The sequence below is a fragment of the Perca fluviatilis genome, chromosome 3 (assembly GCF_010015445.1).
Source record: "Perca fluviatilis chromosome 3, GENO_Pfluv_1.0, whole genome shotgun sequence".
In the NCBI taxonomy this organism is placed as follows: Eukaryota; Metazoa; Chordata; class Actinopteri; order Perciformes; family Percidae; genus Perca; species Perca fluviatilis.
Genome location: NC_053114.1, coordinates 13,474,483 through 13,500,815, shown reverse-complemented (window position 1 = coordinate 13,500,815; position 26,333 = coordinate 13,474,483).

The following is a 26,333-nucleotide window of genomic DNA, read 5'->3' as shown; positions in this document are numbered from 1 at the left end:
GGACAGCGACAATAAGATTGGCTCAGGGAGATCATGGTTAAATCTGGTTGATTTTAAGAGTGAACGGCCATAGCCATCTGATTGAGTCAAAGCCACAGACAGAGAGAAAGGGTCTTCCTGATTGAGCTTCCGCTAATCTCAGGTACAGAGTTAGGACAGACTAAATATTTTAAATATTTTTTTAATGAGTGTATGACTAACATGTTAGCTAGCAGACAGACAAACAATCTACTCTACAGTGGCAGTACAAAAAAGAAGTAAACAACTTTATCAGCAGACATACTGGCAGAAAAATATGTCTGCATTTTTCAACCAACAAGCACAATTTTCAGCAAACACACCTCAGGCAAATAATGTACAATCCAGCACAGCATATTAGACATGGCGCAAGGCAGATTGAAAAATAAGTGACTAGAATCATAAAAAGATGCTTCAGGTAGATGCCCAGCAAGGAGTGAGCTCATATATGGCTAGTGTAGATGGCAGTATTGGTTAAAATCAAACTGTACCTGTAATGTCTGACAGACAACGTAAGAATGCAGCTGCAAGATATCTGGTTTAGACAGGGTATAATACATAGAAACTATATCTCAAACTGTACAGCTTATTTTATTCACATCAATATTGCCCCTAAGAATTCTTACAGTATATACTTTAAAAGTTCCTGCAACGCATCTATACTTTAAAGCCCAGCTCTCTGTGGCCCAGTCTGTATGTGCTCACCTCAGCCACTCACATGCAGTTGCTCCCATTGCTGCCTCTGACACAGCCTTTACAGCAAAACTCAACACGAGTGCCTCAGCTACTGTTACACTGCCTGGTACAAAACCTCTACATCCATCTTCCACGGGGTGCAGGCTGTAGGCTTCCAACTCTGCTGGCCTGCCTCTGTTCAGAGACTCAGGGTTAGCAACGATTTTTCATTGACATGCTTCATCTACCACATCCTCCCACTGCGCTGCGAGCTCCACAAAATCCATGATTTGCTGCGCCCCTGAACATGAGTTTTATTTTTATTTATCTTTTATTGCAAGATAAAAAAGTACATCTTACTGCATTTTGTAATGTACACCTAGGTTCCCTCTCTATGTACCTTTTTGAAGTGGCTATCTAAACAGTGGTGGTTGTTAATTGTGCACCGAGACTTACAGAACTTAAAAAGAAAATACTGCATTAGTTTAGCTGCACTGACACAGTTGGAAGAAAGGAAGCAGGGAGAATTACTCCATTGCTCAAGTCAATACATTAGCGCAGAACGTGGTGCTTCTGTATTTTTTTAATTAAGCCAAAGAAGGAGTACCTACTGTGGAATGTACCTTGTTTTTCCAAATTTTATTTTTTATCTAATATGACTTTTAAAGTAACCAAGTTTAATATTTGAGACTATGAAATGAAACACTGCATGTTTAAAATTCAACAAACACAACCCAATGTGGTTGCAAAAATCTGAATTTCTGTTATTTTTTGTTCTGAGTTTTTTCATACTTACACTCAATGGCAGTCAAGAGAGGTGACTCCGAAGCATCGGACATTTCAAACTGCTCCCTGGCGCCTGGCCTTCCAGGGGTATGAAGTCTGTGGCAGACGATACCCCCACTCTGCATGTGCCCTCTTTACAAGCCTTTAATGGAGGCCATCCAACCGTTAATCCTAAAGTTAAGCCTCTTGTCAAAACAGAGCGAGAGGGAGCTGGAGTAGATCTGGTTTGAAGAATGAGACAGCACTCTCTTACTGTTGCTGCACAAATATAATATGGATGGAATTAACAATACACATGGTATTTTCTTTCAGATTTTGAAGGCTTTTTTATAAATGAACCATGGTTATTTTAGGTTTTGTGCAAAATGAGATATTGTAGAAAACATGGGCAGATTTTGACTATATTTGGGTGGGCTTTTTGGAATCTGTCCTGAAGTTTGGAATGTGCCTTTGAATAGCACGGCAAACCATTTTTATTCGGTCTACTCTGCAACCTTGTTTATGTTCAGATTTCTAGGCTGCAGAGAATATGCCAATTTGTATTTTCCTCCACATCAATGGTGGTTAACGTTATTTCCAAAATCCCAATCCCAATCCCTCGTTTGCGAGCACACCAGAAATGTTTCTTTCCATCTTTTTTTATTTCAAACCAACCAACTGGCTAGCCGCCTTACCCATAGTTCCTACTCTGACCCTCTGACTTGCTAATCCCCTGTGAATGGAACGCCAAAATTCTAATCACTAGTAGAACAATAACCAACACTGTAATTATTCTAAGTCAGCAAAACTGCAGTCCTGTCTGATTGCACAATGTGAGTAAATATTACCCCAGTAAATAAATTCTGTGTGATAGGCTAATGTCAATGTCTTACTGTACTCTCTCTCACGAGTGTCCCTTGCTTTGCATCGCCAGAGTGCCTGTGGGCGAAAGGTTTATGTTGTTGAGTTGATTTAGTGTGTTATATGCGTTGGCTTTCCTCACACATTCTCCACTAGCGGCCTCATATTTCATAGAAATATCCAAGTTTCTCTACAGATGGACATCATTACGAGGTCTTTTGTTAAAACTGGAACAAATCAACAGCTGCCAGGTGATATTAGACAAGCACTCACTCAGCCTTGGAGTCATATGGAGAAGAATATACTTACTAGATGAGCATGAATAAATAAACAATACTTGTTATGGCTTAATAACTTATTTTGAGTGGCATTAACATTACTGCATGTAGACCTTAATGCAGTATATAACAAAACATATTTTGCATTTGAAATTGCTTGAAAATTGTGTATTTGGCAGCTGAAATATTAACAAATATTTCACAATTTATTGTGCTTTCAATAGGATTAAATCTTGTTTTAAAGGCTTAGCCCTCCTGAAGATGAAATACTAAAACCGCCCATGGCTAGAAATAAAATGTAGCGGCATAATACGTAGGCTACTGAATCCTATATTAATTTCCCTTAGCTGATTGGTACTAACAAAACTGAAGTACAACCACACACACACACACACACACACACAAACACACAAACAACAGTTGATAGGCAGGTCTCCCAGCATAAAAGGCAGAAAAAACATATTAACATGATAGTGTATGGTTAATAAAATCATGAATAATTTAAATCATCCTACACACATAGCTCTACTTTCAGTTAAGTAAAAAAAGCATATATATTGATTTGCAGTGTGCAGAAGTACAACTGATGTCAGCATACATTTTTTAGATGAGGATATAATTATTGATTGAAAACGTAAAAAAAGATTATGTAAAACTAAATAAAATCCCATGCAGAACAGTGGCTTAAAGAAAGAAAAAGTAACGCATTAAATTATATTAATTGGCTTGGGAAAGGTGTGGCCTGTTTGACTCTGTTACTTTTGATGGGATTTGTTTTTATTTTATCCTAAAATAATAACAATAATAGTTAAATACATAACTTTTCACATAAATAATGAATAAAAACAACAATTAGTTTCAGTTGTTATCTTCCTGGAAACAGAAGAAACCCTGCTGTTGTCTTAAATACTTGCCATTGTTATCCAGGATTACTGTAACAATGAGCCACTGAAAACCATTGATTACACCTGGGAGTTACCTCATAACATTATCTACCGTTGGCCTGTATTGTTGAGGTATAATGGGAGAGGGAGAGAAGCCCAGGGGTGAATAAAGTAAAAGGGATTACGTACTGTCAATTGAACAGGGCAAGGTTAAAGGATAAGTGGATAGAGAGTGAGACACTGAATAGTTGGTGTTGTCTGACGTCTGTGCGCATTCAGCGGGCCAATCATTTCTCATTTATCAAATTCATAGGGCTGCATTGGCACAACCATATTGAGATACAGTACATTGCTAAGCATTGCATGATTATTTACAAACCTGTATACAGTTAGCGTTGTATGTATGAAGAAATGCAATCATTATCATTCATTTTATTTCTTAAAATACACTAAATGATAAGAACAGCTGAAAAACAACAACTTTGCATCTTCCTTCTAAACAAATATTTGTTCTCTCTAAATTGCGGCACTTTGCTGTGTACTTAATAAACCAATATACTAAATTCAACTTAAAGTGTATTAAAAACAATCAAACATTCAAATGTAATTAATGTTAATCAACATGTTCATCAATTAGGGTGTGTAGGTTGTATAATTTGACATGTGACGAGTTGGTATGAATCCAATTGTCAAGGCAGTGACCCTGGGGTTTTCCTTGTGTTTCTCTATTTTTCTCCTTCCCTATGTGTTCCTGTCTGTCTCTGTGTGTTCCTGTCTGTAGGCTATAGGTCCTGATTGCTGTTGATCATCCACACGTGCCTTCCACCAAGTTCATCAAACTCCAGGATATCAACCCCGGTCATTTAGCCACTCATCGCTAGATTGTTCAGTCAGGTACCGTGACAGTTAACACTTCAGGCCGGTCCTTGTTCCAAGTAATAGTGTCTTTTTCTTAAGTGTATTTGTGCCTGATCCAACCTTGTTCTTCTGTGCTGCAGGATCCTTCTCCTCTGCCTGCTTGCCTCAGCATGCATCCCTTCAGCCACCGCAGCAAGCCATTCCAATCCCTGTTCACTCATCTGCCTTGCTCCAGCATCTCCAGCCATTTACCCTTACTACCAACTCTCTGCTTCTATCAGCAGCATCCTCGCTCATCTCACCTCCAGTCCACTTTTGCCCTTACAGTAAAACAATTTTTCATTTATCTACTCCTGAGTCGAAGTCTGCGTTTGGGTCTCTCTGTGAAATCATAACACATAATGGGACCATAAAAAATGGCAAATTTCTATTCAAATACGTTCCCTGCACAGTGATGCATGGAGGTTATGCACTGCAGCAGCTGTACCCTCGCCAGATGGATTAAAGTCTGACAATCAGACGCCGTCCTCAGCAGCACATGCACAAAGATTCTATAGACACTACAAAATGAGCTGCTTTAAGCCAATGATTTTCTTTATTTGCAATGGTAAATTGGGAAAATGGGAAAAAAGATCCATAAAAATCATAACACCAGTTTGATTTTCCTATGGTTAGTGCTTTGTTAAATTGTTAGGCTAAAAAAAAAACACAGTGATTACTTAAAGAAGGGTTATGTCCAAGGAACATTGGAGTTGTTTTTGTAGATCATACGAGAAAATTTACTGTATATATGACTGAAAATATAAACTAATATAATCTAATAGCTAATGTAAACTTGTAGCCAATATACAAATATGTGGGGCGTTCAACTTGTTTGTTGGCAGCAGATCCTTTAGTATTCCAAACATGCTTGTGGTGACTGGTCTTATTAACAATGAAGCCCACAGGGCTTATGCAAGTAGGATTCCTCGGCAAGTCCTTTATCACCTGTTGTGAGCTACTGTGCGTGGGCGCTGAGAAATAAACAGAAATATATGCCTACCTGCTGCTAAGCCCCAGTGGCCATCATCTCACTGACAGAATAAGACATCACGGCAGTCATCAAAAAGCAGAGCAGAGCAGGGGGTGCGGGACCTTCAGAAACTATCTCAAAACCATGTGATCTCAAGACCAAATTTGATGTTTTGCAATATATATTATCACAAGATCAATCATACAACGGTGCAAAGGACACTTTCTTTTTTCCGAGGATAAAAAACAAACGTATAGAAGGTCATGATAAATCTGTGATCTCGACACAACTAAAAGACATTCTGCCTTCAGCTTTGTAGAAGCTAGAAGCTTGGGTTTATTTTTTTGGCACAAACATGTTGTTCACAGTTGCTAACTAACCCTCAGTGTTGTGATCCTAGCTTTGTTGCCCATGTAGTTTTGTTTCAATTCACAACCACATGTTTAAATTTATAGTCCGCAACTATTTTATATTAATGAACATTCAATCCATTGCTGTTACATTCAAGCCATTTCCAAATGAGTTAGCTAATTACGCCTAATAATTAGCGCACAGCAGCTCGAGTAATGCATTATCTGTCACTGCTGGGAAAGGGTGACACACGTTCAGCTTTGGAGATGAAGAGGACTGCTGCAAGAGGTGAAGGCATGGCTGAAAACCCCATGAAGCACCATAACATGTCTTAAGTCAGTGATTGTACTGCTAAGAAAAGATCTACATGTTCAGCAGAAGGACTAAAATCCAAATAAGAAAGTCGACTGACGGTGAAGACAAACACGTAAAAACCATTGCTATGGCTTTAACTAGTTGAAAAGCACTGAAAAAAGAAAAGGGACATGCGTGTGGTGACTGGTCTTATTAACAATGAAGCCCACAGGGCTTACGCAAGCAGGATTTCTCGGCAAGTCCTTTATCACCTGTTGAGAGCTACTGTGCGTGGGCGCTGAGAAATAAACAGAAATATATGCCTACCTGCTGCTAAGCCCCAGTGGCCATCATCTCACTGACAGAATAAGATATCACGGCAGTCATCAAAGAGCAGAGCAGAGCAGGGGGTGCGGGACCTTCAGAAACTACCTCAAAACCATGTGATCTCAAGACCAAATTTGATGTTTCGCAATATATATTATCACAAGATCAATCATACAACTGTGCAGAGGACACTTTCTTTTTTCAGAGGATAAAAAAAAAAAGTATAGAAGGTCATGATAAACCTGTGATCTCGACACAACTGAAAGACAGCATTCTGCCTTCAGCTTTGTAGAAGCTAGAAGCTTGGGTTTATTTTTTTGGCACAAACATGTTGTTCACGGTTGCAAACTAACCCTCAGTGTTGTGATCCTAGCTTTGTTGCCCATGTAGTTTTGTTTCAATTCACAACCACATGTTTAAAGTTGTAGTCTGTGACCATTCAGGCCATTGCTGCTACATTCAAGCCATTTCCAAATGATTTGTTTCTTTGTTTGTTTATTCAGGATCCTCATTAGCTCCTGCATTGCAGGTGCTATTCTGGTCCTTACAACTCACTTGTAAATGTGGCAATGCAATAATACATACACATAACATCATAAACAAATAAAAAATTAAAATTGTAAAACGAAAACTAGACATATACTATAATTTCTTGACAAAAATAACAAAATACACACACATAAGACAAGGACAGACACATAGCTCCACCAGTGCAGTTATCAGGCATTCCTTACTTTCAGGTTGAACACATTTTTTTCTTTTACACAGGTACATCCACATACTATCGTACTATAACATGTTTTTCATCCTCTCTAGACACATCTCACAATTGAACAAACATACATAAATTGTTAAAGCTCAACCAATGTTGATTCTTTGTCTACTCAACTTCTTTAAACAATAAATATGTTTTAACTAAACTTTTAAATCTCCTTTTACTGGTTTCCTGTTATTTGTTCAGGTAACACATTTTATTCTTGCATTGCTCTATACATGACCATACGTTTAACCGTATTTGTCTTTGCTTTTGATAAACTTACCTCTTGTGGCATGTCTAGTCGCATAGTCGTGTATATCTAAACTGAAAGGTAATTTATTATACAAAATAGATGGTTTCTTTGTAACAAGAATATTCCTTAAAAAACACATAATGAATAAAATAATTTATTTCTTACAAATAAACCAACCTAAACATTTGTGCATTGTAACAACATAGTCCGATATCCACACCTTAGCGCTATACGGGCAGCTCTATTTTGCACCATTTGCAATTCAGTTATTTTTTCTTGAGTTGCATTAGACCATACCACTGAACAATAATGAGATTAGACAATATTAAAGCTTTGGCTACTACTTTGACTGAACATTGTGACAAATATGGTGCACATCTTTTAACAACAGAAACACCACTCCCCAACTTAACAACCATGTTATTTATATGTTTAGTCCATGATAATTTGCTATCTAAAATAACTCCTAAAAGTTTGGTCTCATGGACCTGTTCAACAGATACATAATTTATGCAAAGCTTCAACTCAGGTTGATTATGAAGAGTATAATGTGAACCGAACATCATACTTTTCGTCTTTGACATATTAAGAACTAACTTATTTTTCTTTATCCATTCAACCACCGATTGCAGCTCTTGTGATAGGATAGTGTTTAACTCATGAAATGTAGATGAAGACATATAAATAGTTGAATCATCTGCATACATCGATATACTGACCTTATTTAAAACAAGTGATAAATCATTTGTAAAGATAGTGTATAACAATGGCCCAAGACAACTCCCCTGGGGAACTCCACAGCTAACCGCTCCAACATCCGAGTAGCTACACTGTAACAAATTGCTGTAAAAATACTGGATATTTTGCACAGTAGTGTACCGTTTTCCATTAATACAGTTGAATACTGTAAATTCTGATATCTTTGAGGAACAAAATATTAACGGCAAGCTCCTGTAAAATCTTACGCTAAAAAGCAGTATTTATTTATTTTTTAAAGCAAGCTACCTAAAAGTTTACGGTATAATATAGTATTTTCTTTCTTTTTCAGTTAACTTTAAATCAGACTTGATCTTCTGTTCGTTTAATAGATCATCTGAGCAAAATAAAAAATTAAATGAAATTAAAAATAGGCCTACACATCAGTGTTTATATTTGAGATTGAGGACACAATAACAAAAAGATACAGAATTAGTTTTCATCCGGACTCTTAACTGACAGCACCAAACAGGATGGAGCACTGAGGCATCACCTGCTGCTTTCCTCACCGTTCTCTCGTCAACTGCGCACCGCACCCTCATCCATCCTGTCCCCGTAAGAAGGTTAATATAATCTTGCAAAAGTCAGCATAATGCTAATGTGATTTTGTGTTGGATTAACATTTTATTGACTGTTTTTTGCCGAAAACATTTAGTCAAAAGTACGTGCCACATGCTAGCATACGTTACTCTTATTAGCAACCATGTGGACAAACGTTTAGCTTTCTGTTGAAGCACATTAAGTTGGCTTGGGCATTTGATTTGTTGTCAGATCTAATTAAGTTGGGCTACAATGTTCTATTTTACCATTTGTTGTTTTACTTTTTCAAGTAAAACGGTTGGGAGTTTATAGGGAGAAGACTGCAGGAATATATTTGCACGTCAGGCACATGCGAACTCATAGTTGTCTACCTAATGCATCTTTCAAGTGTGGTTTCCGTGAATGCACAAGAGCTTTTTCAAATTTTTCGGCCTTTCGCTCTCATACTCTTCGCCATAAATATGTAAAGAATGTAACTAAACTGGATAATGCAGGAGATTTAACATGTCAAATGGACTTCTGTAGTACAAAATGTGAGGATATCCGGGGTCTTCTCTTGCACCTGAAAAGTCATATAACTGATGGCAAGACAGTCTCGTGCCCTTTCAGACTATGAGACAAAAAATGTACAGTTAAGTCAACATTCACATCACATGTCTCCAGAATGCATAAAGATTACTCTGAAGGAATTCTAGTTTAGTCCATAGCAAGTACAAGCAGCACCAGTGATTGTAATGATGAGGGCTGCAATACACAGCTTGAGAATCCCAGTCAGTCCAGTGATGAAGACATGGAGGTCTACCCAGAAAGAGCAGATGAAGGGGGATTTGTCAGACATTTGGCCTTGTTTTATTTGAAATTACAAGCTAAATTGCTCCTTCCATCCTCCACCATTCAAACAATAATTGAACATTATTAGGAAATACATGACATCAATCAGTCTCACCTACTATCCAAGCTTAATGACAAGTTGACATCACTTGGACTTTCTGAAGCTGACATAAATACTGTCATAGATACACTGCAATACCCACACACTGAAAACTGACCATAAAAGAAAAACTTTTTTTAAAAGTAACTTCAATTATGTGGAGCCACTGTCCATGTATTTTGGTCAGAATGAGTCAGGCAAAGAATGTTTTGGACAATATTCCTGTGAAAAACACCATTGAGTCTCTCTTGTCCTCAGAGTCAGTGATGGAGCAACTGCAGCAGGCAAAAACCAGAGTACAACCTGATAATGTTTTACAGGATGCGTGGGATGGTACAATTATTGAAAAGAACTTGCTGCTCAACCACACGGCCCCTTCATTAGGTATAATCCTGTATCAGGATTCCTTTGAAGTTGTCAACCCCCTAGGATCCGGGAGGAAAAAGCACAAGATTTTGGCCGTGTATCTGATCCTTGCAAATATTTCGCCCTACAACAGATCAAGTATTGATCACATGCAACTTGTGCTGCTTTGTCGAGAGCAAGACTACAAATATTTTGGACAGGATCTAGTGTTTGGCCCTCTTATGAAAGATTTGAAGGAACTTGAGCTGAATGGAGTAACTCTGCCAGATGGCCAGCTCTACAAGGGAACCCTGTGTGCCATAGCAGGAGACAATTTGGGTTCACACAACATTGGGGGCTTCACTGAAAATTTTAGCAAGAGCTCACACTTTTGCAGATATTGTGAGATTGATCGGGAAGCATTTCAGGCAGATCCTCTGGCTAAGGGCGCTGACCGCACACCACAATCATATCATGAAAACACTGAGGCTGCGAGTCATAATGTGGAAGCAAGGGGCTGTTGTGGTGTTAAATTTGACTCTATTTTCATTCAACTGGCATATTTTCATGTATGTCAGCCTGGATTACCTCCTTGTCTCGGCCATGACCTTTTTGAGGGCGTTGTCTCTACAGATTTGGCATTGTACCTCAACCACCTTGTTTTAAAAGACAAAGAGTTTGCTTACGTTGAACTGAATCGGCGCATTAACCAGTTTAAATATCTTGGCAATGACGCCAACAACAAACCTTGTGAGGTGAACCCAGGGGCTGGAAAACTTTCTGGACATGCAGTTCAAAATTGGTGTTTCCTGAGAATGTTGCCATTATTAATTGGTGATAAAATAAAAAGCCCTGGAGAGAATGAGGTGTGGCAGCTTATTTTACAGCTGAGAGAGATTGTGGAGCTGGTATGTGCTCAAACCATTTCCACAGGCCAGGTAGCATATTTAAGAGTCCTGATAGATGAGTATTTGTACATCAGAAAGCAGACTTTTGCGGGTCATCCACTCAAACCTAAACATCACTACCTAAATCATTATCCAGAACTCATTGTTCAATTTGGGCCACTCATCCGTCTATGGACACTGAGATTTGAAAGTAAGCACACTTATTTCAAACAGTGTGCAAGAAGGCTGCACAATTTCAAAAACCTCTGTGGAGCCCTTGCTGAAAGACATCAGCTTTTGCAGTCTTTTCTAAGTGCTGGAACATTGTTTCCACCATCTGTTGTGGTAGAGAAGGGAACTGAATTTATTGTGGGAGACTACAATCATAAGATCAGACAGTCAGTTGCTCATCTTAATTTTTATCATCTAAATACCCACATTAGTCATGATGTGACAGTAAAAGGGACAACATATACAGTGCCTTGCGAAAGTATTCGGCCCCCTTGAACTTTTCGACCTTTTGCCACATTTCAGGCCTCAAACATAAAGATATAAAACTGTAATTTTTTGTGAAGAATCAACAACAAGTGGGACACAATCAAGAAGTGGAACGAAATTTATTGGATATTTCAAACCTTTTAAACAAATAAAAAACTGAAATATTGGGCGTGCAAAATTATTCAGCCCCCTTAAGTTAATACTTTGTAGCGCCACCTTTTGCTGCGATTACAGCTGTAAGTCGCTTGGGGTATGTCTCTATCAGTTTTGCACATCGAGAGACTGACATTTTTGCCCATTCCTCCTTGCAAAACAGCTCGAGCTCAGTGAGGTTGGATGGAGAGCGTTTGTGAACAGCAGTTTTACGTTCTTTCCACAGATTCTCGATTGGATTCAGGTCTGGACTTTTACTTGGCCATTCTAACACCTGGATATGTTTATTTGTGAACCATTCCATTGTAGATTTTACTTTATGTTTTGGATCATTGTCTTGTTGGAAGACAAATCTCCGTCCCAGTCTCAGGTCTTTTGCAGACTCCATCAGGTTTTCTTCCAGAATGGTCCTGTATTTGGCTCCATCCATCTTACCATCAATTTTAACCATCTTCCCTGTCCCTGCTGAAGAAAAGCAGGCCCAAACCATGATGCTGCCACCACCATGTTTGACAGTGGGGATGGTGTGTTCAGGGTGATGAGCTGTGTTGCTTTTTACGCCAAACATAACGTTTTGCATTGTTGCCAAAAAGTTCGAATTTTGGTTTCATCTGACCACAGCACCTTCTTCCACATGTTTGGTGTGTCTCCCAGGTGGCTTTTGGCAAACTTTAAACGACACTTTTTATGGATATCTTTAAGAAATGGCTTTCTTCTTGCCACTCTTCCATAAAGGCCAGATTTGTGCAGTATACGACTGATTGTTGTCCTATGGACAGAGTCTCCCAGCTCAGCTGTAGATCTCTGCAGTTCATCCAGAGTGATCATGGGCCTCTTGGCTGCATCTCTGATCAGTCTTCTCATTGTATGAGCTGAAAGTTTAGAGGGACGGCCGGGTCTTCGTAGATTTGTAGTGGTCTGATACTCCTTCCATTTCAATATTATCGCTTGCACAGTGCTCCTTGGGATGTTTAAAGCTTGGGAAATCTTTTTGTATCCAAATCCAGCTTTAAACTTCTCCACAACAGTATCTCGGACCTGCCTGGTGTGTTCCTTGTTCTTCATGATGCTCTCTGCTTTCTACACGGACCTCTGAGACTATCACAGAGCAGGTGCATTTATACGGAGACTTGATTACACACAGCTGGATTCTATTTATCATCATTAGTCATTTAGGTCAACATTGGATCATTCAGAGATCCTCACTGAACTTCTGGAGAGAGTTTGCTGCACTGAAAGTAAAGGGGCTGAATAATTTTGCACGCCCCCTTTTTCAGTTTTTAATTGTTAAAAAAGTTTGAAATAGCCAATGAATTTCGTTCCACTTCATAATTGGGACCCACTTGTTGTTGATTCTTCACAAAAAATTACAGTTTTATATCTTTATGTTTGAGGCCTGAAATGTGGCAAAAGGTCGAAACGTTCAGGGGGGCCGAATACTTTCGCAAGGCACTGTAAGAGCAACATGTTTGTTGTTGTAGGTCATAATGATGATGCCTTGTAGTGGGAAAAATCAAAAAGGCTGTCATTCATAAGAATTCAGCCGTGTACTTCATCACTGAATTATATCAGGCTGTTCGTCAACCAGAGATTAATGCTTACCACTGCCTGAGTATTCAGTTTGGGGTATGTCTTTGCTAACTCTTCATCATTCTGTCCCAACATTTTAGATTCATGTCATCCATTAGTGATGAAATAAAGGTCATCATCCTCAAGACTTTGCCCAGTTTGTCTGAGGATGCTCAAAAACAGATCATCCCAGCACTTGAAATCTCGGGTGTGGAATCAACAGAGGACCTCAAATATGTGCAGCAGGATGACCTCAGAGATCTCTTGCCTGTTATCCAGCAAAGGAAACTTCTGGAGGCATTCAAAATGGGTAAGTATTGTCAATATAGTGTTTTCCTGTCCAGTTAAAGCTGCAGTACTTGGACAAAAACAAGACAGTTTACACTCAGCTCACATATGGAATCAACGCAGAATCAAGTAGTGATTTGTGCTGGCCACAGACTATACAATTTCTATTATTGTATTGTAGTCTATTCAAAACAATAATTGGAATTGCCATACAAATTCACAATCTTTAGTGTTTATGATATGAGTTTGCATGCATATGTGGCAAATATTGTGAAATAGTGATAATAATAATATATTTTATTTCCATGTGTTCTAGAATCTACTACAGTCACACTTGATCTACAAATCTTGCCAGATGACTCAACTCATACAAGTCTGACTTCGCTCTGTAGTCCAGTGCCTTGCTCTTCATCTTCACTGTCCAGCATTTCATCCTAGTCAAGCTCTTCAGAACCATCAACACCATGTACTTCACGCAGCCTAAGACAATCAGCCAACATATCCAGTAGGTGGTATGAAACCTTTGAAGTCCCATGGGATAAAATGCCAGAGGAAGTGCAGTCAGCCATTGCCAACAGCAAGAGACCTGCTCCTGACAAGCGACGCCAGATGATACGAATTCTTGTTGATGAAATGAGAAGGTATGAGGTTAACCCCACACGCAGCGAATGTCTTGTCATCTGCCAAAACATTGTCAAGCAGTACACCAGTAGTTTTGCTGATATGACAACAGGAGGTGTCATCATTGCTGGTGGTTTTACATCACTCCTTTCTCAAGTGAAAATGCGAATTGAGAACATAAACCGTGCAGGGACATTAAAACGACACCGAACATCAAGACGGTCTGGACAACTGCAGAGGCCAACTGATTCTTACGGCTGCACACAATTTCAGCCGGACCCTCCACCTGAAGAAACCAATGAGACAGTGGAGCAGAAGCGGCAACAATTGGTGGACATCTACAGGCAGGAAGGTATTCAAGGTAGTGAGAGGGCAGAAGTGATAAACCTCATGAAAACAACATTCTGTCTTCAGCGTAACCACATCAATCAGACTCCAGCACCTTCCATGGAAGATTTAAGAATCCAGTGGCCCTACCTTTTTACCCCCAGGGGTCTCTACTGTCACTTTGAGTTACTAACTGACATCAGCGTTCTGCGTGCCTTGGAGCTATCCATTGAATAATGCGGACAAGGAATAGAGAAGTATTTAAGGACAAAGCTGAAGAACAAAGATGTACAGTCTGAAGATGGGGAATTGACTCTTTGCATCATCCAGTTTACTGATGGCCTACTTTGATGAGAGAACAGAGGGATACTAATACTCTTAGCTGATGTAAGTTTTGTTTAGCAATATTTCTTGTGTCTGTACAAGAAATATTACAGTGACTGTACATGCAATTCCATTCTTAATTTGGATACTGTTGTCCATGTTTTACAGATGTCTGCCACAGCAGCAGATGTTGAGCGCACCCTGACCCTCCCAACCAGTCCACGACTGATTCTACTGGGTTAGTGTCATAAAAGCATGACATGGAGTATAGAACATAGTCAGTCTGTCTTTCTGTGTCTCCATCTGTCTAATTTCTCTTTCTGTCTCCTAAACTTAAGTTTTATCGTGGTCTGTCATGGATGTAGTTCTCTCATCATTATTTTTGCTATCTCAAGTTGTGGAAAATAATGATTTGCAATAAGATCATTTATGATACTTGATATAAATACAGTATAAAATGTGTGGATAGGTGTTGCACACTTGAACAGAGACTCTCTCTTTTATGTTCTGTCTTTAGTGTGTTATTCTGCAAAATACACAGACATTGCAATGAATACATTGAACACATTTCTGTCCAGCTTTCCTCTTAGCACTACAGTTCAGTGTGTGTGTATTGACCTAAAACACTAGTTAAACAACAAAAAATAGCTTTAATGCCACACAAACACATAAAGTTGCACAAAACATTACTGTTAAAAAAATAAAACAATCTATAAGGGGTGGCTTTTTCTGTGAACTTCTTATCCTCATATAAGGCCCTTATACCCATATTTCTTTTCCCTAACTGTTGTCTGCATCAGTTGCTGGTGATGGCGTCACATTGGGACATTGGATGATCAGCATCGAAAGCCAGGTCATCTGTGAAGGCATCCAAAAAACCTTCATTACAGGGCTTGCTGCAGTTTTCGCCACGTACTATGTGTTCAACCTGCAATACCAAGAAGAAGCTGCAAGGACACTGGAGTTTGTTCAAAGGTAAATTTCTGCCAGTATGTTACTATGAGTATGTTACCCCCCTTCCCAGTTCTGTTCAGAAATATTGAATTGTCATTTATTATAAGCCATGCTGGTATATTAACTTTTTCAGTTGTTGCACCCATCTCCTGCACATCAAAGCATAGCCTGCTTCCTTTTGGCACCCATCTTAATTAATGAATGGGACTGTTCAGACTGGCCATGTCACTCTCTGTGGTGCTCTCATTGAGCAATGTGTCCTTCGCTAACTGCTCTTCTTAAGTTAACAATAGACACCATGGTTGAGGAGCCTGAAATACAGTCTTCAAAAAGTATCTATATGTTGAACTTTGCCAAAGATACATTTTCCCAAAGATAACAATGTTTCCTAATGCCACCCTCAAATCAAAGTTGAATAGATACTGTAGTAATGGCAACAGCTGATCTGTTGTAATCTTGAATCATGAATGTTTTGTTTCTCATAAATAGTTTATCAAAATGAGATCATTCTCTCATAATTATGAGACACAGGGGTCATTATCATAAAAAGACGTCTTAATTTTGTATTCAATTACTGTGATAGGGTTCCATATAAAATGCAAATGATCTTTACTTACCATACCATTATTACATTTTAGGCGCCTCATTGGGATTAATCCTGAGAGGGGAAGAAAGACCAGCCAGGGGAAGGTGGTGTCAAAGAAGACGGGGAAGCTGGTCCACAAAAAGGCAACAACGGTGAATCCCCATGTGGCCACTCTACTGAAAAATTTGATGGACTTTGAGTGGGGCTTTATTTAGCCAGTATAGTTCAGTCTATCTGTCTCAGATGTCCAGGTTCATTTTTGGACCCACCATTGTTGAGAGCCAGTTTGATATGTTTAATTTTCATTGTTAATGGAATGTGTGTAATTTAGTTAGCTTTTACTTAGTTTGCTTAACTGCTATAGATTTGATGCAGTGACTTTAACCCAACTGGGAGGAAGGAGGAAGGTAAAAACCAGTAAGGTTAAATGAAGTTGAATTGGCTGATAATTTGTACTCTATGCTTTGCAAACAGTCAAAAATTCTGACAACCAAGTAGTGTGGTGTTTTCATGGATTTTGTATACTGAAAATGTTCAGCTTTAATAAATGCCTAATGTTGTAAGGCCATCTCTTGTCTGAGCAATTTCTGTGACAGCTATTTTCATTTTTAATTATTATTATTATTATTATTATTATTATTATTATTATTACTACTACTACTACTATTATTATTATTATTATTATTATTATTTCAGAGGTTTTCATTTTTAAACGTAAAACTTTTAAATAATTTGCATCACTGAAGATCACATTCTACAGTTTTACAGTAACAAGTTGTTAATGGAGAATACTGTAGGAACTGTAAAATAACAGTATAATTGCAACCAAAGAGCTGACAGTATAATACTGTAATGTTTATTTTCCATACAGCACAGTACTGTAATATTTTTACAGTACTTAACTGTTATTGTAGATCACAGTAGGTACACTTGTTTCAAGCTGCCGATTGTAGCTGCCAGTAGTTTACTGTAATTTACCAGGAAATTTTGTTACAGTGTACCATTAAAAAAGACTAGTTGTTGCCTGTTTGTTAAATAACTCTTCATCCATAACATTGCTGACTGGGAGAAACCATAACATTCAAGTTTTTAATAATAAATAATAAATTACATTGCATTGCACATTGCACAATTGCATTATAACAAATGCTGCTGTAAAATCAAGCATAATAGCACCTACTAGATTCTTTTGTTCAATATCTCTCAGTCAGTCATCAGTCAATGGATTAGAGCAGTAGCTGGTGAGTGTCCCTTTCTATAAGCATGTTGACAATCAGTTGTTAAGTCATTCAAAGAAAAATATTCTATAATCTGCTCGCATACTATACTCTCCATAATTTTACTCAACACAGGCTATAAACTTATCGGACGACTATTTGACCCCAAGAATTGTAACCTTACATTTTTAGGCAATGGAATTATTTTAGCAATTTTCCATTCCTGAGGGCATAGACATTCACTTAAACTTTGGTTTATGATATGACAAATAACGGGGGCAATTAGGTCTGCAACCAATTTAAGAAGTTTACCATTAAGGCCATCCACACCTGGTGGTTTATCTTTACAAGTTTTCAAAACATTTTCTACTTTATTAATATTTACTCCAACAAATTTTAAATTACAATCTTTGCCTCTCATGATTTTCTCTTTTATTAATAAATAAGATATCTCATTCTCTATTTCTGTCATATTATTTCTTAAATCATTTATTTTATATATAAAATAATTATTAAGGTGGTTTGCGATCTCCACTGGTTTGGTGAGGAAATTTCCATGATTCTCCAAAAAAGATGGAGTTTGTTTAGTGCTTTTTTCCCATTAAGCTGTTCAACGTATTACATAATTTTTTACTATCATTTTTAATATCATTAATCCTGGCTTTATAATACATTTTCTTTTTCTTTCTATTTAAATTAGTTAAAAAATGTCTTAGTTTATGGTAGATTTGCCAGTCTGATTGATAACCAGATGTTATTGCTAAATCACATTCCACCATATATTCCTTTAACTCCTTATCTAACCATGGTGTGCTGACACTTCTAACTGTAAACCTCTTCATTGGAGCATGCTTTTCAACTATAGGCATAGAAATACCAACAAAATTTTTCAGTGCTTCATCAGGATTTGTTTTCAGTAATACATCTGACCAACATACTTCTTTTACATTATTTCTAAATCTATCCTGATCAAACCATTTATATTATCTCTTTTGTATTACCTTATTATTATTATTACCCTGCTTTTGAACAGGTTAGTAATGGGTTTTGTAACGTATAAGGAGTTGGAATTATTGCTATTTATTGTACTCGACCTAAATGATGTGCTATTGTCTTGGAACGGGGAATATTTCTCCATGTTATTTTTTCTAAATAGGGCTGGTGACTTTCGGGATATGTGAGTTATGCGCCGGCGGTGTTGTCATTACTTAGAATTCCTCATGGGGGGGCGACATAAACTACACACTATAGCTTTAAAGCACCGTCCATTTCACATCATGCACCAGTCCCTGGAAAATACGTTTTCGTAATTAAGAATACACTTTACTTGTATGGGATGTCAATTTTAGATGACAGGGTTTACCATTGACACATACAGTTTACATGTATATCACCATACATTGCTTTTCTATTTCTACCCTTACTCAACTGCCATATCATGAAATTGAAGCTCAACTCATGCTCAACCCACTCATTTTTCATGTAACTTAAAATAAGCAAAGTTTGGATAATTAAATGTAAACAAAGACCGATATATTTCAAGTATTCATGCAGCAGTAAGACTAAATGTGTATAACAAAGCAAAGTTTTGTGATACAAAGTATCACAAAACAGAAAAGAACAGATTACATAGAATAGAAACAATTTGAGGAACTTGTTAATTGAGCCAGTTTTTGCTGACAGCAGAGGTAGAAGTAGCTGCAGTAATTATGAACAAAGGACTGCCATGAACCTGCCTCTTCAGCAGACTTCACTTTGCTGATTGTGTAGTATAATGACGGTGGACTGAAAGCTGCAAACAGTATGTCACAGCAGGTGACCATTTCTTCTTCACTCCCTGTATCAAGGTGTAATTAGACATGTTCTACAGTGACAACACAAGCTAAAGAAACTCCTATGTTGAGAGGAATGATGGTGAAAAACAGGTGCAATCCAAATCCCCACATTCTTAAAGTATCTGATTTGTCATTTAACCGAACATGCTTGTTTTTACTGTGTTGAGTGATCAAGAAGAAGGGATAAAAACTTTGATATTGATAAAATTATAACCTGACACGTGTGTTTATGGCTGTACTCATCCAGTGTTCAGAGTACTGCTGGGTTTCTACTCCAGACAATCATCAGTCTGGCTATGTATCAGGCCATTAAAATGCATCCATGTTTTCTTCACTTTGAGGAAGCATAGGAGAGACGCGAGAAAATCATGCAAGGAGGTGCAAGGTCACATGAATTCATCAGCTGTATGGGCAGAGTTAGCAAAGGCTTTCAGCTGCACGGCTTTGGGGAAGGCTGCTCTCGTGTATCCTCGCTCATAGCTCCTCAGAGATCCCTCCTTGATGCTCGCTCCTTGGAGAGTCCTTTGAGACGGCCTTCACGAAGGAAGGCCAGAACAACTTCTGGTTCAAGCAAGGAGCGAGGAGCTATCAAATAAGAGACTGGAGAAGAAGCCTCTGTGTTTGTGATCTGGGGCTGATTTTGACCTGGAATGACATGGTGGGGTAGAAAACCAGCAGAGTTCAGGACCCTGAGGACTAGATTTGAGAAGCACTGCTCTACACCATATGTACATGTCACTTGTTTTGAACAGGGTTGAAACGTGGGTCATGGATACACTGAACAGTAGATCAGCCACAGATACGCAATACTTTTATGATAATACGATGATGCATGCTGTACATTGTGTGCAAGTTACTGTCATTAGATAGCATTATGTCCAGCTTCAGCACTGCTGGAACAAAAAGGCAGAGTTCTGCAGTATGTCTCTGCTGTTAGTTGTACTGTAAAATCATTAAATGACACATTTGCATGAGCTGCCCATTGCAAACACTATCAAGTTCAGTCAAATAATAGCATTACTGCATTGCTCAGAGGTAGTATTTAAGCAGGAGATGTGAACCACCAGTCTGACATTTACAGCTTGGCTAATCAGAGGTCTTGGCCGCTTATGGCTACATTTGTTTTTCGTTTAATGTCAATACCAATGGCACCAATTAGTTAACCTTTAGAGTGGCCTCATCCAAAATAATGAACTTTACTGTCAGTGAGTCTGCCATTGTTTTCCAGCTTGTGTTGGAGCATATTGGTTGGAATAGTGACATTTCAAAGGATGGTCACCCTTTATTTTATTAGTCCAAGACATTATCCAATATATTGCAGGTCATTTCCAAGTGGCTATAATCTATCACAAAATATCCTCTGCTCGAATAGGGTTAGACTTTTCATTGTCTATACCAGTGTTTCTCAAATGGTGGTACGTGTACCCCTAGGGGTACTTTGGAGCACTGCAGGGGGTACGTGAGATTTAAAATATCAGTCATGCATAATTCCCTGAAAAGATTATACTATAATAGTAAATTAATTTAGTAATGTATTTTAAACATTTGAAGTAGCGTTTAAATGTTTTTCAGTTACAAAGTTGTTGTTTAGTCAATCAGGTGAAGCACTGTAATGTACCTCTTTATACAGGCTTTTTTTTCCCAAAATAAATGCTTTGCGCTGGTCAGGGGGTACTTGAGAACCACTGGTCTATACTATACTGTATATATATATATATATATATATAACACACACTACTGGTCAAAAGTTTTAGAACACCCCAATTTTTTTTGTGTGGAAATTTTACCAGTTCAAGTCGAATGAATAGCTTGAAATGGTACAAAGGTAAGTGGTTAACTGCCTGAGGTTAAAAAAAAGTAAGGTTACCCAAAACTGAAAAATACATTTCACTATTTTACAAAAAGGCCTTTTTCAGGGAACAAGAAATGAGTAAACAATGTAAAGCTGTTCTGCAGCAATCAAGCTTTGACAGTTGGTGCTACCAATTCCCACAGGTGTTCCAACTTGTCTGGATTACTTACAACACCCTCTGTTTGGATAAAAGTATTGTTGTGGTACCGTACCCTCGTGAGCATTATTTGAACAGTATTGTACTGCAGAAAGTAGTGTGTTGCTATAAAAATGGTGGGAAAAAGGCAATTAACAATGGAAGAGAGACAGATCATCATAACACTTAAGAATGTTGGTCTTTCCTACAGAGAAATTGCGAAGAAAGTCAAGGTGTCAGTGAGTAGTCTTCTTCACCATCAAAAGGCACTTAGAAACTGGGGGAAACTCTGACAGGAAGAGGTCTGGCAAACCCAAAGCCACAACAGAATCAGAAGACAAGTTTCTGAGAGTCAACAGCTTGCGTGATAGGCGGCTCACAGGACAACAGCTTCAAGCACAGCTTAATAGTGGTCGTAATAAGCAAGTCTCAGTTTCAACTGTAAAGAGAAGACTTCGAGCTGCAGGTTTGATAGGTCGAGTTGCAGCAAGAAAGCCATTGCTAAGACGTCAGAATAAGAAAAAGAGGCTTGCCTGGGCCAAGAACGATCGTCAATGGACTACTGAAGACTGGAAGAAGGTTTTATGGACTGATGAATCAAAAATCACGCAGGACTTTTGTACGCCATCAAGTAGGCGAAAGGATGGTTCCTCAGTGTGTGACATCAACTGTCAAACATGGAGGAGGAAGCGTGATGGTCTGGGGCTGTTTTGCTGGATCCAGGGTCGGTGATTTGTACAGAGTGAAAGGCACCCTGAACCAAAACGGCTACCACAGCATTTTGCAGCGCCATGCAGTACCCTCTGGTATGCGCCTAGTTGGTCAGGGGTTCATCCTACAGCAAGATAATGACCCAAAACATAAGTCCAAGCTATGCCAGAACTACCTTAGCAAAACAGAACAAGATGGTAAGCTTAAAAACATGGAGTCCCAGCACAGTCACCAGACTTAAACCCCATTGAGCTGGTTTGGGATGAACTGGACAAAAAAGTGAAAGCAAAGCAACCTACAAGTGGCACACATTTATGGGAACTTCTGCAACAGAGTTGGGAAGAACTTTCTGAAGAATATTTGATTTCCATTGTAGAAAGAATTCCAAGAGTGTGTTCAGCTGTTATATCTGCCAAAGGGGGCTACGTTGATGAGTTAAAAATTTATAATACATTTTGGTTTATAAATTGATTCCATGATTTCTTTTTTAACTTAAATTGTTCATTTGTTCTATTCTTTTATTTCAGAGTACAATAAGACATTGAACTGCATGAATTTCAATAAAAACCTGGAAAAATTGGGGTGTTCTAAAACTTTTCACCGGTAGTGTATATGGTCCAACTGTCTCCTCAGATCCTGGTGAACTTCTACTGCTGCACCATCGAGAGCATCCTCACCAACTGTGTCACAGTTTGGTATGGCAACTGCTCTGCCCATGACCGGAAAGCACTGCAGAGGGTGGTGAACTGCCCAACGCATCACCGGTTCCTCACTCCCCTCCATTGAGGCGATCCAGGACAAGCGATGCTTGCGTAAGACGCGCAGCATCATCAAAGACTGTTCTCACCCCAACCACAGACTATTCACCCCACTTCCCTCCAGAAGGCGTTACAGGTCTCTCTGCACCCGAACCAGTAGGTTCAGAGGAAGCTTCTTTCCTGCGGCTGTCACCCTACTGAACTCTAGCTCTGCATCCCGGTGACAACCAACCAACTAAGCCCCCAAACCCCCTATCCCACCAATGGTGTTGTATTTATTTATTTATAAATGTACATACTGTTCAGCCTTCTTGGAGACCTTGAGTGGGGTCCTGCATGGGGCTCCAGTGGGGGACTCCATTGTTCTGCTGGGGGACTTCAACGCGCACGTGGGCAAAGATGGAGACACATGGAGAGGCTTGATTGGGAGGAACGGCCTCCCTGATCTAAACCAGAGTGGTTGTTTGTTGTTGGACTTCTGTGCTAGTCATGGATTGTCTATAACAAACACCATGTTCGAACATAGGAATGCTCATAAGTATACTTGGTACCAGAGCACCCTTGGCCAAAGGTCAATGATTGATTTTATAATTGTTTCATCTGATCTGAGGCCGTATGTTTTGGACACTCGGGTGAAGAGAGGGGCGGAGCTGTCAACTGATCACCATCTGGTGGTGAGTTGGGTAAGGGGGTGGGGGAAGACTCTGGACAGACCTGGTAAGCCCAAACGGGTAGTGCGGGTAAATTGGGAACGTCTGGAGGATGCCCCTGTCTGATAGACTTTCAACTCACACCTTCGGCGGTGTGGAGAAGACATGGAGAAGGACTTTCGGTCGGCACCAAGGTGCATCAGGAGGGGGAAGCGGAGAACCATCCAAGCTGTGTACAGTAAGGATGGGACACTGTTGACCTCAACTGAGGAGGTAATAGGGCGGTGGAAGGAGCACTTTGAGGAACTCCTGAATCCGACTAATACACCCTCTATGTTAGAGGCAGAGCTGGAGGATGATGGGGGATCGTTGTCAATTTCCCAGGCGGAAGTCACTGATGTAGTCAAACAACTCCACATTTGCAAAGCCCCTGGGATTGATGAGATCCGTCCAGAAATGCTCAAGGCTCTGGGTGTGGAGGGGCTGTCCTGGTTGACACGCCTCTTCAACATTGCGTGGAAGTCTGGGACAGTGCCAAAGGAGAGTATATTTCTTTTTAAAAAGGGGGACCAGAGGATGTGTGCCAATTACAGGGGTATCACACTTCTCAAACTCCCTGGTAAAGTCTACTCCAAGGAGTTGGAAAGGAGGGCCGAACCTCAGATTGAAGAGGAACAATGTGGATTCCGTCCTGGTCGTGGAACAACGGACCAGATCTTTACTCTCGCAAGGATCCTGGAGGGAACCTGTGAGTATGCCCATCCGGTTTACGTGTGTTTTGTGGATTTGGAGAAGGCGTATGACTTTGGGAGGTGCTGCGGGAGTATGGGGTGAGGGGGTCTCTTCTAGGGGCCATCCAATCTCTGTATGACCAAAGTGAGAGCTGTGTCCGGGTTCTCGGCGGTAAGTCAGACTCGTTTCAGGTGAGGGTTGGCCTCCGCCAGGGCTGCGCTTTGTCACCAATCCTGTTTGTAATATTTATGGACAGGATATCAAGGCGTAGTCGGGGTGGGGAGGGGTTGCAGTTTGGTGGGCTGGGGATCTCATCGCTGCTTTTTGCAGATGATGTGGTCCTGATGGCATCATCGGCCTGTGACCTTCAGCACTCACTGGATCGTTTCGCAGCCCAGTGTGAAGCGGCTGGGATGAGGATCAGCACCTCTAAATCTGAGGCCATGGTTCTCAGCAGGAAACCGATGGAGTGCCTACTCCAGGTAGGGAATGAGTCCTTACCCCAAGTGAAGGAGTTCAAGTACTTTGGGGTTTTGTTCGCGAGTGAGGGGACAATGGAGCGGGAGATTGGTCGGAGAATCGAGACAGCGGGTGCATTATTACATTCAATTTATCGCACCGTTGTGACGAAAAGAGAGCTGAGCCAGAAGGCAAAGCTCTCGATCTACCGGTCAGTTTTCGTTCCTACCCTCACCTATGGTCATGAAGGCTGGGTCATGACCGAAAGAACGAGATCCAGGGTACAAGCGGCCCAAATGGGTTTCCGCAGAGGGTGGCTGGCATCTCCTTTTAGAGATAAGTGGAGAAGCTCAGTCATCCGTGAGGAGCTCGAGTAGAGCCGCTGCTCCTTCGCATCGAAGGAGCCAGTTGAGGTGGTTCGGGCATCTGGTAAGGATGCCCCCTGGGCGCCTCCCTAGGGAGGTGTTCCAGGCACGTCCAGCTGGGAGGAGGCCTCGGGGAAGACCCAGGACTAGGTGGAGGGATTATATCTCCAACCTGGCCTGGGAATGCCTTGGGATCCCCCAGTCGGAGCTGGTTAATGTGGCTCGGGAAAGGGAAGTTTGGGATCCCCTGCTCCCCCCGCGACCCGACACCGGATAAGCTGATGAAGATAGATGGATGGATGGATGTACATACTGTAACTACACTTATGCATGGCCATATTCTATTGCTCTTCATACTATTCATCCTGCACATACATCTATTCTCACTACTCTTATAATGTTACTGTTTCTGCACTACAATGGTACTGTTAACACACTGCACATAGCTGTACATACTGTACACATATGGTTCATTCTGAATATCCATATTTTATTCTGTTTTTCTTATAATAATACACTCCGTTTATCTATATATTTTTTTTACTACTATTAAAATGTTACTGCTGCTACATTGCACATATTTGTACATGTCGTTCATACATTGTTCATATTCATAGCCATATTTATTCCGCTTTTATAAGGTAACTGCTAATACACTGCAAACATTTATATTTAATTTATATTACTCTAAACCACCTTCTGTAAACCAACTGTACACTACTGTCTACACTGCACTATATTTCTTGTCCTGTCTATACTTGAATATGACATTGCACTTTTCTGCTCTTTTTGCACTGCTGGTTGGACGCAAACTGCATTACGTTGTCTTTGTACTTGTACTCTGCACAATGACAATAAAGTTGAATCTAATCTAATACTATATATATATATATATATATATATATATATATATATATATATATATATATATATATATATATATATCTTCCATTAGATTTTGCTATACAAAGTATTACTGACTTGTCACAATAAAAACAGGAAAAAATACATTCTCTCCATTACGTTTTCCACATCTATATTACTCCACACTCGGTTGACATCAAAACACATTTCGGGGGAACTCCATTAAACTCCCTCTCATTAATTACCATACCACTGGAGTGGGTTCACGAGTTGAGTTCACTTCTGCTTGAGAGGATTTGAAGTACATCGTAATTAAAATGCACTCTCTCATTCTTTACAAATGGTTCGAATGGTGCATACAAAGTGGCCAGATGTGTAGCATACCATATTTCTTTACAAAAGACAGACACAACTTTTCTAGGCTCATAACAATATGGGCCCTTTTGTAAAACTTTTGCAGGTTATTTTTAATGTTTATAGGACAACCTTACCAGCTGCAACAGCGATGCTGATATTGTTTTCTCTTTGTGTGAGTGTGTGTGTGTGTTTGTGTTTTATCATGGCAAAATGTGGTTCTTGAGACGCCAACTGTAGCGGGAACTACCACAGAGGAGATTTTAAGTACTTTGCCAGGTGTTTATT